Source organism: Crotalus tigris, unplaced genomic scaffold, assembly GCF_016545835.1.
Source record: "Crotalus tigris isolate CLP2741 ecotype Arizona unplaced genomic scaffold, ASM1654583v1 scf7180000018105.1476442, whole genome shotgun sequence".
In the NCBI taxonomy this organism is placed as follows: Eukaryota; Metazoa; Chordata; class Lepidosauria; order Squamata; family Viperidae; genus Crotalus; species Crotalus tigris.
The window spans coordinates 1034934-1045936 of record NW_024096826.1 but is presented as its reverse complement, the minus strand read 5'-3'; positions in this window follow the sequence as shown (position 1 = coordinate 1045936).

The following is an 11003-nucleotide window of genomic DNA, read 5'->3' as shown; positions in this document are numbered from 1 at the left end:
TAGAAACGTGAACTGTAGAAGTTTCACTTTGACCACAGAGGAATGAAGAGTTGGAAAGTGGACTGGCTCTTCGTAATTTCTCTCTGGACAAAAAGAGGAGTTGGGATTGCTCACAAGTGCCCCATACAGTTGGGTCTCACAGCACAATAGTGGTCTCCAGCAGGTTTAGCAGGTATCCAAAAGGGCTGAAGAACAGCAGGAGCTTCATCACAATTCACAACTTTATGAAAAAAAATGAGTTTGATAACAAATCTGCTGAGGGAACTAATAAAACAGAAGCTAGTCAAAAACAGTCCCCACTCTCCAGAACAGACAGCTCTCTAGGAACAATCATATATAGAGACAATCCTGAAATTGTTGTAGAATTGATTGTTTCTTCTCAGAGACAAACTCTAAGAAAATGAAAAATAGACCAGACTTAGTTGTAGAAAAGCAGAGTTGAAAGGGACCAATGGAACAAATGAAGAAATGATCAGCCAGTTGAAGGAAGCTATCTAGCTAATCTCTTAAAGATAATAATATAGACAAGGATATGCATAAACATGTACATTTAAACTGCAAGCTGCACCTATTTTTTCCCCTTCTAAGTAAAGTAAAACTTGCCACATTAAGTCTGCTTGTTCAAGAACTCTGCTAATGCAGGTTAGAAGTCAAGAGGCTATCAGTTAGATATTCTCCAGGGTGCATCCAAAAATTGAATGGCTGGACATGAATGTGAAACCATATTTCTTAAATATGACAGTCAGTTACATTAAGTTTAATTTGTTTTGACTTAGTTATGTTTTAAACATTAAGTGAAGTCATTTTGAACACAATTAACAGGCTAATGGAGAAAGCAGCATCTTTGTGATTTATGAAGACAGAGAGAAAACTAAGAAGGAATTTTGAGGAGAATCAAGAAGAGTACTTGTACCTGGTAAGATGGAGCTTGTTCATGTGATACATTTTTTTTTCTGTGCAGTCTATAGTCATCACACTGAAGCTCATTTTCCTTAGCTAGGAATAAGAACAGAGCATGTTAAATAAAAATAAATCAATATTAATGCCCAGCTTTAATCCATGTTTTCAGTGGATTTATAAGGTTGCTTTTTGCTAAGATTACTGTACATGTCCTGTTGGCATGTCCAGTAAAAAAAAAACTCCTGGGACATTTTTCATTTTACCAAGAGTATAACTTTACTGACAGATCCATATAGGTATAGAAGAAGCAAAGCCAGTTCTACTCCAAAGGAATGAGGAAGGCCAGCTGCAATCCTATGCTTATATTTCTAAAAAAAAAACTCTGTGAAACTGAGCAGCGGTGGGCAGCCTGGGAGAAGGAAGCCTATGCTCTGCGATGGGCCCTTCTAACCTGGAGACATTTCCTACAGGGGAGCAAAATACCATTCCAAGTGTGGACTGATCATAAGAACCTAGAAGCGGTGAAAACTCCTAGGAAATTGTCCCCTAAACAAGCAAGGTGGTCCCAACATTTCCACCAATTTAACTTTACAATTCATTACCTCCATGGGGGGGGAGAACTTCATAGCAGATGCTTTATCTAGAATGCCATAATATAACAGTGTTAAATCAGAAGTAATTGAGCCATTTATGTCTCCTAAGCAATTTGCAGTGCCTATTACTACTTGAGCACAAAGCAAAACCACGAAGCCAATAGATTGAACAGTGTGCCAGGATTTCCAAAAAGCACTGGAAACTGATGAGTGGTTTCAGAATCATAAGAACTTATGCTTAATCAAAGATGACCTGACGTGGGTTGAAGAGAAACTACATGTGCCAGCAAGCTTAAGACTGAGAATAATGCAAGTTGGGCACGATTCTAAGACTGCGGGACATTTTGGATTTGTTAAAACTCTACATCTACTAAAAAGGCAATTTTGGTGGCCTTCTTTGAAAAAGGACATAGAGAACTATGTGGCGAGCTGCCCCACATGTGCTGCAGCTAAGCGATGGCAAGGGAAGATGCCGGGACTTTTACAGCCGGTGGCGAGCTCTTCAGCACCCTGAAGAGAGATCTCTATGGATTTTATTACAGAGCTCCCTGAAAGCTCTGGAAATACAGTTCTCTAGACAAGCCCATTTCATCCCTTGCCCAAAACTCCCAACAGCCAAAATGCTAGCTAAACAGTTTGTGCAACATATTTATTGTTTCTATGGAGACCCACAATGCATCATATCAGACCCCCCTGTTCACTTCTAACTTCTGGAGAGCTTTTCTAGATCTTTTGGGTTCTAGTCAAGGACTCTCATTTAGTCATCATCCTCAAACAAATGGGAGGACATAACGACTGAACTCAGTTCTAGAACAATACCTTAGATGCTTTATCAACCATCAGGAACATAATTGGACTGATCTGTTGCCTTTTCCAGAAGTGGCATATAGTAATGCTGTGCATTCAAGCACTGGTTATGCTCCTTTCCAGGTTGCCAATGGGCAGACATTTGTCCCCATTCTGGAATTACCCTCCAAAGAACCTGAAATCCCCTCTTTGAAAGAATGGATCAAACAATTACAAAACATCTGGCCAGTAGTATGTAAAGCACTAGATGCAGCCAGAAATGGCTATAAAGCCCAAGCTGATAAAAAGAGAGTAGAGCAAAAACCTTTTAGGATTGGAGATAGTTTATCTGTCTACAAAATACTTACAATCCTTCCAGCCCTCTAAGAAGTTGGGGCCTAAATTTGGAGGACCTTTTCCTATTAAGCGCATTATTAACCCATTGATGGTGGAACTAGAGCCCCCTATGAGCCTCAGACAAATCCATCCTGTCTTTCAGGATGGATTTACTCAAACCTGAGATTACGTCTACCCTTAGGCCTCTGGCCCTTCCCGTGCCGGTGTGGGTGGAAGGAGAACAACATTTTGAAATACGTGAAATTCTCGACTCTCAAAAGCACCATGGTTCCACCCAATACTTAGTTGCTTGGAAAACTTTCCTTCTGCGCAAAACGAATAGGTGTATTAAAAGCATGTTAAAGATTCTCAACTTCTTAAACGATTTCATGCAAAGTATCCCGAAAGGCCTGACTGATATGACTGTTTTATTTGTTTTCCTCCCTTTCCTTTTTTGTTTTATACGTGGCTTTCCCATTTTTCTAGGGGGTCTGTATGCCAGGCCCCAAAGAAATGTATCCTCAGTTATTTTAGCTTTGTAGCTTTCTTTGTTGCCTGGCATTCTGTTGAGAGGGGGGATCCTTTGGGGATGCTTTGCACTGTCTGCTTTGTTGTCTTGTTGCCCTTCCCCCAGGGGATGGAATGTCTCACCCTTAGCTGAGAGATGGTTTGTGCTTGGAGCCAGAAGAAATCGAAAGTGAGAGAGAGCTTGAAGAGCCTGCCGAAAAGACCAGTTACCAAAACACGATGCCCCCTGTGGATTGGCTGGAATTCAAATGGACACTAGAACACTGGGGGGGGGAGAGTATTGAATGTTACTTTTAATATATCATTTCATGGGTTTTTCTTTCAGATCTCGCCTTGATTCCCTGCTGTCACTAGCCCCCTAATAAAAGTTTCCTTTTGAGACAATGCTTGTTTCAAGAGCTCTGTTTTTTTTTGTGTGGCTTAGCTGAGGTAGGTCCTTACACTTACCCTCTTTTATGTGCCTGAGATATAGATGCATATATAAAAGGGGCTTTTATCACATAGTTTTTGCCACATTAATTTTTGTGTCTCCCCATACAAATGCCCCTTCCCTTGCCCGGACAGAACTAAAATGATTGTTCTTTGTATCTCTGAAACTGAATTTGGGAGTGTTTGCATTGCCATTATATTGAAAGGTATCTCATTTGATTTTTCCCACAACTTTCTCAAAAAGCTGCCTGGCATTGTAGTAGCCAGTTTTATCAAACAACAGTTTTATGAAAAGAAGCAAAATATTATTTCTAAAGATTTTAATATTTCCAGGAAGAGAAACAGAGTTATAAACTGTTCAGTTCAGTGCAAATGAGATCCAGTCAATAATTGATAGTTTCATAGACATATGAACCACATGGCCAGCTGCTTATATCATTCTACAAAAAAAGAATTGTGTGATTGTGTTGTAATTTGAAATGTGATCTTCCCATACATTCTAGAAGTAATAACTAAAGCCCTCTATTAAATCATGAAGGAATCAACCTCAGATTTGGCAAGACATTATAGAGAATACAAATTCTGTGACCACAATGACTATATAGTATGTTTGATTTTTACTCAGTGGACAGAAAAATTAATGGTAAAAGATATGCCAAGAGAAGAAAAATGAATAGGCAAAGTATAGATGAGATGAAAATAGACAAACAAAAGAGCTGAAAGATTTATCTTCAGCTTCAGACAGAAAATAGCTTCAATTTTTAAAAACAAAAACAAAAAAACCCCAGGCACTGCTGAAGAGGGTGAGTCACATTTATATACAAGTATAACTGGGAAAAACCAAACCACTATTTCTAAAATACAGAAAAATAACAGTATTCATATCTGGGACAGAAATACTGCATTTGTTTTTCTTAGTTTTTCATTATACTTACCACTAAGTTTTATGAATTCACTGAACCTATTCTATCCCAAAAACATTTACAGGAATTACTTGTATTTCTTTTGTTATTTAAAATATTGAAAATTGTTGCTGTTCTTGTTTATAAAGCTGCAATTTGAAAACCTTCTAACATGCAGTTATGAACTTTTACTCAAACATATTTTAATAACTGAGCACAGATCAACTTCACTAAGCTCCGTAGAGGAAGAAAAACACAATCTTCTTATAGATTTAGTCTAAGTCTTATGGTAAGCTATCCCATGGCAGAGTTTATCAATTATAGCTGAAGACAAAAAAATTGACACATCCAAAATGATACCAAGCCAACTCTACACACCCGTAGAGTAAACTTGTAGGAAACCAACTTCACAGCTTTGTTCTTGTGTTAACCTTCTGTCAGAGTTCCTTCCAAGCAATTACTACCAAAGTGACTGAAAGGGAAATCTGGCAGGGTATATTTCTGCCAAATTTGTCTCACAGCAAAATACAGCAAAAATATGATTTTGGATTGCTCATTTTGGGCCTAATCCCACGATAAAAAAAACAACAACCTTTATTGCTCTTAACTATACAGTGTCACAAAACAAAAATGGTTTTGTTCTCCGAAAAGGTTTCAGCAGTCATCACTGTAATTTCTTTTGTCTGGAGGAGAAGGTGGCCATCAAAGAAAAGAATTACAGGCAGAAAGTAATGTTTACCCTTGTATTGATTTCAGTCCAATTCTGTGGGCTGCACTAAGATCATTTTCTGATCTTTAGAATGATTCATTTTGGAGACAAATAATTCAGATAATGTATTAATTTGCTTGCTTATTATTACAATTAATACTTTTCAAATAACAAGTGAATTCCAATTAAAACACTAATAGCCTTAATTTCTATATCAAGCAGCCTCGTTTTTTTAAGCAGGCCATCATTTTCATATTTTTATTTTGACTGTGGAAGAAAAGCTAATAAAACAAAAGTTGTTTTACATATTGTCTGTGAAAAATTGCAATCAGAACTAAGAATTCCTCATGACCATTCAGCAACTCTCTGATTACATTTTCCACAGAATTAGAAGACAAAGGGTTTGTCAAATCCACAAAGAATGGTAAAACAGAACATTAACAAAAGGACAGCCCCAACACAGGCATTTATTAACATATAAATAAACTGAGTCAGCAATTAGTCAACACTTATTATAATTGAAGAGACCATAGTAATTAAGCTGCCATTGATTTAATTGTTCCCATTTAATTTAAGGTAAATATTTACTATAACCATGCTTTCATCTTGATTTCTGCATGGAACAGAAGTATATTGACACAGGCTTCAGATCAAACCTTTACAGCAGCTTTAAAAGTGCATGTTCCAACCAACTGTCATCCCCTGAGTGTTTGTCATGACTGAACAAGTGGCTCAGCCAAGGCAGCCCTCTCTGGCTGACAGATCGCTTTAAGCTATGCAAATCAGGAGGTATGTTTTACTCCAAATGGAGGCTCATTAAAAGTCATTTCATATATTCAAAATGGTATTTTTATCACAAATTTCATCTAACATTCCTGAGGTCTCTCTTCTAGTAAATATACAAATATTCTGTTGCCACTCAGTCTACTTTTGAACATAAAATCTAAATGTAGTGATTTGGATGCATCCCTTGCTGGTTTATGCATCATTTAATAATGATCTAACCTAGGTGTGGAAGTTAGGGTCAAATTGAATCCAAGCAGCAATTTAAACATGTCTATTTATTCCACTCTAGTCCATTATGACATAACTTTATAAGCCAAACTTCAAAAGAACTTTGAAAGAGGACAAGAGACCCTATATGTTTCATTTAGTGGAGGGCAGTCCTCAAGAAGATGGTCTAACTGAAGTCTATTCATCTCATCCATTTTAAAGATAAAGAGCCAAAGAAGGAAGGACAGTAGCCTTGAAACTGCCAATCCATCATTAGCATTTGGCTAACCTTAAACAAGAAGGGGGCAGGTGTTCTACAGCTTTATTTGCAGTAGTACTTCTGTTCTTTCAAGACAACAACTGTTTAAGAGATTTTTTATTAATGTTTCTCAATATTTATTCTACATGGTAAGGAGATAGACAGGAGATATGATTCTGTACCAATCATAAACTCAGTTTTCTAAATATGTGAAATTTCCCTGTTGTTATATTACTTGAACTGGTGTGGGAGGGATGAAAAATGGCCCATAAAATATTTTCATGACTTCAAACCAATGTCACTCCTGTGAAGTTGATCTGAATTACACTTCATCTTGTGTACCTTCTCAGTGAAATTGGGAACCATGACTGTATTTCCTGATTTTTGATAGGAGCATATTAGACAGCCAGTTCGAGGTTAGAAACCAGGAGATTATGAGTTCTAGTCCCAGTTTAGGCACAAGGCCTGCTGGATGACCTTGGGCCAATCACTTTCTCTCAGCCCTAAGAAGCAGGCAAAGGCAAACCACTAAAATCTTGCCAAGAAACCTCAAGAACTAGTCTGGGCAGTGGCTGGCAGGAGGTGTGTTCTGATTGGTTAGGGGCTTGGCTGTGCTCTGATTGGATGGGAGGTTGGCTGTGCTCTGATTGGATGGGGGAGTGTTCTGTTTGGGTGGGGGCTTTGTTGTGCTCGGGTTAGTCTGAGTTGCAGGGGGATGTGAGATGGTGAGCTGCGTTGCTGTTGTTTGGCTTCGTGTTCGTGGTCGTGCCTCATCTTCATGGTGGCTGTCAGTTTACTTCATGTATGGATTGGAGGGGTTTAAAGTGGCTAATGATGCAGCTGTGGTCTGGCTTCTGGTTTGTGGTCGTGCCTCATCATTGGTGTGGGTTTGGGTTTCCTTTTTGTGTGGATGTGTGGTGGTGACATCCTGTGTGGTTTTTGTGAGTGTGGGTCTGGTGTCATTCTTTGTATTAGGGACTCGTTTGTCAATAAGGGCGGGTTTCCAAATGGCTGGTAGGCAGGAGGTATCATCTCATTTATTCATGCTGTGTGGGCATTTTTCTATCTCGATGGCTTCTCTAATTATTCTGTTATTAAAGTGTTCAGTTTTGGCGATAGTTCTAGTCTTTTTAAAGTCAATTTCATGTCCTGTGGCTTTAAGGTGTTGGACCAGGGAAGAAGTTGATTCCTCTTTTTTGACTGAGTTCTTGTGTTCTTCAATGCATGCACTTATTCTTCTGTTGGTTTGTCTGATATATGTGGTGGGGCAAGCGGTGCATGGGATTTCATATACTCCTTGATTTTCTAACTCAATTTTGTCTTTGGGGTTTCTTAGGATGGTGGATATTTTTCTGTTTGTGCAGAATGCTGTCTTGATGTTGTGTTTGTGGAGGATCTTGTATATGTTGTATATAGTATGTTTAGGTGTGTGTTATGTATATGTTCACTTTGAGACCAGGCAAATAAATTTTATTTTTGATGTGTGTAATGGTGCCCACAGTAAAAAAAAATGACAATAAAGATTGTCTTGCTTTGTCTTGTCTTGTCTTGTCTTGTCTTGTCTTAAGATACAAGATGCCCGGTAATTAAACTGAGGACTTTATAGACATATCAATTCACTTTATTGTGAACAATTCAGCAATAGTGTCCTGTGTTTTTTTCTAGGATCCAATGACTCTTGGGATGCTCAAAGAATGTTCTTAGCATTTGAATTAGTGTAATAATTGAGAAATGCATCCTTTGCAAAGACAGGGGATTGGATTAGATGACCTCCAAAGTCCCTTCCAACTCTGTTACTGTTACTGCACAAGTTGTGCATAAGGAAGTGCAGTCAAGATAAAAGAATGACTGTCAGAAGAATAACTTGTTATTCGCTGGCAAGCAATGCAGTTTTTTGGAGAAAGAAACTGAGAACCTTCCTATATATTGGGATTCTTCTTATGTAGTGTCCCTCCCTTCAATTTGATACCCATTGTCTTGTGAAGTAGGTTGGATGAAAGGATTGCAACTGACTTGAGTTCTTCCAATGAATTCACGGCTGCAGGTAAACTTGAACACAGCTCTTCCCATTCTTAACCCAAGACTTCAAGTTCTGTAGCGCATTGACATTATTCTGATGTCCTGCTTCTCTATTGCCCAAGTTGGCTGGCTGCTTCACTCCTGAGCAAACAATCCTTCCTTCTGCTTTACTGACCGTGAAGATTACTCTTGGGTTTTGCTGATTAAGCAATTCACTCAAAAGGGCTGACTAAAGTCACTATGCCTAAACCTGGTTACATGCATTTATCACACAAGCATAATCACTGTTGCCTGAAGGAAGAAATTGTGCCTGTGTGTGCGCACACGCACATGTGCATGTGTAAGAGAGAGAGGCAGAGAAAGAGTATGCTCAAGTGTGTTAAAGTTATTAGAGTGCAACTCAACAATAGGGCAGCAAAAATAAATATATAAAATCAACATCTGAAAACCCAGTAATTCCTTTTAAATAAAAACAAAAATGACTATTAGAAAATCCCACCTGGTGCTTTTTCTGTGTTAATGATGTTTCTTAAATTGCATACGGGTAAATGGTAATTTTGTCTCACATCATTAAAAACTAATGGAACCCTTGATGATAAGAAATGCCATAGTTAGCTTGTTGGAGGACGTTTAATTAATAAAGTAATAAAATTATTGTAAACTAGTGCAGTTTCACAGAGAATTCAATGGGATATAAAACAAAAAAAAACATCCAAGAGAGATGGAAGAAGAAATAAATGCTATTTATACAGTAAGATAGAGTATAAAATGAAACTAAACTCAAATCAGCTGCTGGGCTAATAAAACGGTATTACATTTTCATTCAGATGCTGGAAAAAATAATCTCACAATCCAATCTACAATCCAGTTAAACTAAAATACTTGCATTTAAACAAAGCTCTGTATAATTACTAAGATTCCTCATTGCTAATTCACAGAACTATTGGGTTCCACAAGGAAGGAAAGTTAGCAATGGCTAAAGCTTTAAGAACAAGAAGTAAAACCATTAATGGACAGAATGTCCAAGCATGTGTTTGCTGATCCCTGAATTAATCAGACCTAAAATGGAGTCAAACTTTGATTTGATGTCAAATTTGTATATAAATAATGTATTTTGCATTTTGGTCAGCTTGCATGCTCACTTGGTTTGCACTTGCCATATGACAAATATTGGCTAAAGAATCCTTATCGATAATTGAGATTTCCCCTATCAACATACTAAAGTGAGCCTTGTTTACCTTTTTCAATTAATGCCAACTGCCACTACACTTTATAATATCAAGTGCCACCCTTTCATGTATACATTACATTCCTTCTCTCCCTGAATGTCCCACATAGATATCATCACTCTATGTAAATTGTAGATGTTGTCACATTTTTGTCATTTTAGAGGTTATCACCTTTTATTTAAGTTTAGATATTACCTTGCTTACAACCTAGACATAGATGGCTTCTTTTGGACTTTACTCATGGGTTCTCGTCAAGTTCTTTTGTAGTTTTATTGTAATTTTGTCTCAAAATTACAATAAATCTATAAATGCTAAATTTAAAAGATAAATTTATAAATGCTCAATGACTACTTGTGGACACAGTTCTATACTGTCTAAGGCTGTAACTGGCCTGCTAATTTTTAGTTCTAGTTTTGTTGGCTCCTTCATTAATGCCATTGAAGGAACAATATTCTTCATAATTCCAGGAAAGCATCTGATGCATGTGGAATTAATTTTTATCATCATTTTATTGAGAGAACCAAGATAGAGTTCTTTGAGAACAGTTCTGCAAGATTTTTTAGAGTTGGGTAGATGGAATCCATACATTTTTCCATATCTTAAGTAATTCTATTTCATCATTTTCATTTTTATGAATCTTGCTTCTCCAGCATCTGGTAAGAACTCAGAATGTCTTACTTCTCACTCACTCAGTTGCATATTTCTTTTCAACTAAAACTTGCCAAAGCTCTCTCTGTAAGTATAATCTTTTTTGATGCAAGAATTCTTCATACCAGTATCATTTCCTCTTTTCACAAAAGTAGAACCTGATGGAGATCGCCACAGCTAATAGTTAAAATTCCCCCAAAAACCTAATCCATGTCAAAGCTTTGTCTCCTAATCATGGGTCTCTCATCCTAGACTATAAGACTGGCATGATGAAACAAATATGCAATGTTGAAGTTTTCATCAGTGTTACACTGTTTCAAACAGCAGTCATTCACTTTGAGGTATATCTTCAATCCTGAATGTGCTATCGTACGAGATATGAATGTTGCTGAAATAGCAAATAATGCTACCACAATAGCAACATCTCCATCTTGCTTAACTTTAATGAGAACCAAGTGAAAAATGTCTTTCCTGTTCCTCTTGGCCCATCATGGACATTTATTGAAAAAAGGTTGTTTTGCAAGCATTTAGATACTTAGCCATATGCTACTTTTTGCCCATTATTCAATAGTACAAATTCATGCTATTCGTCTCTGTTGTATTGTAGTTCATGCAATAATTCCAGATTAACACATGTTGATGTCAGCAAGTTATATTTTTTAAGGGCTTTGA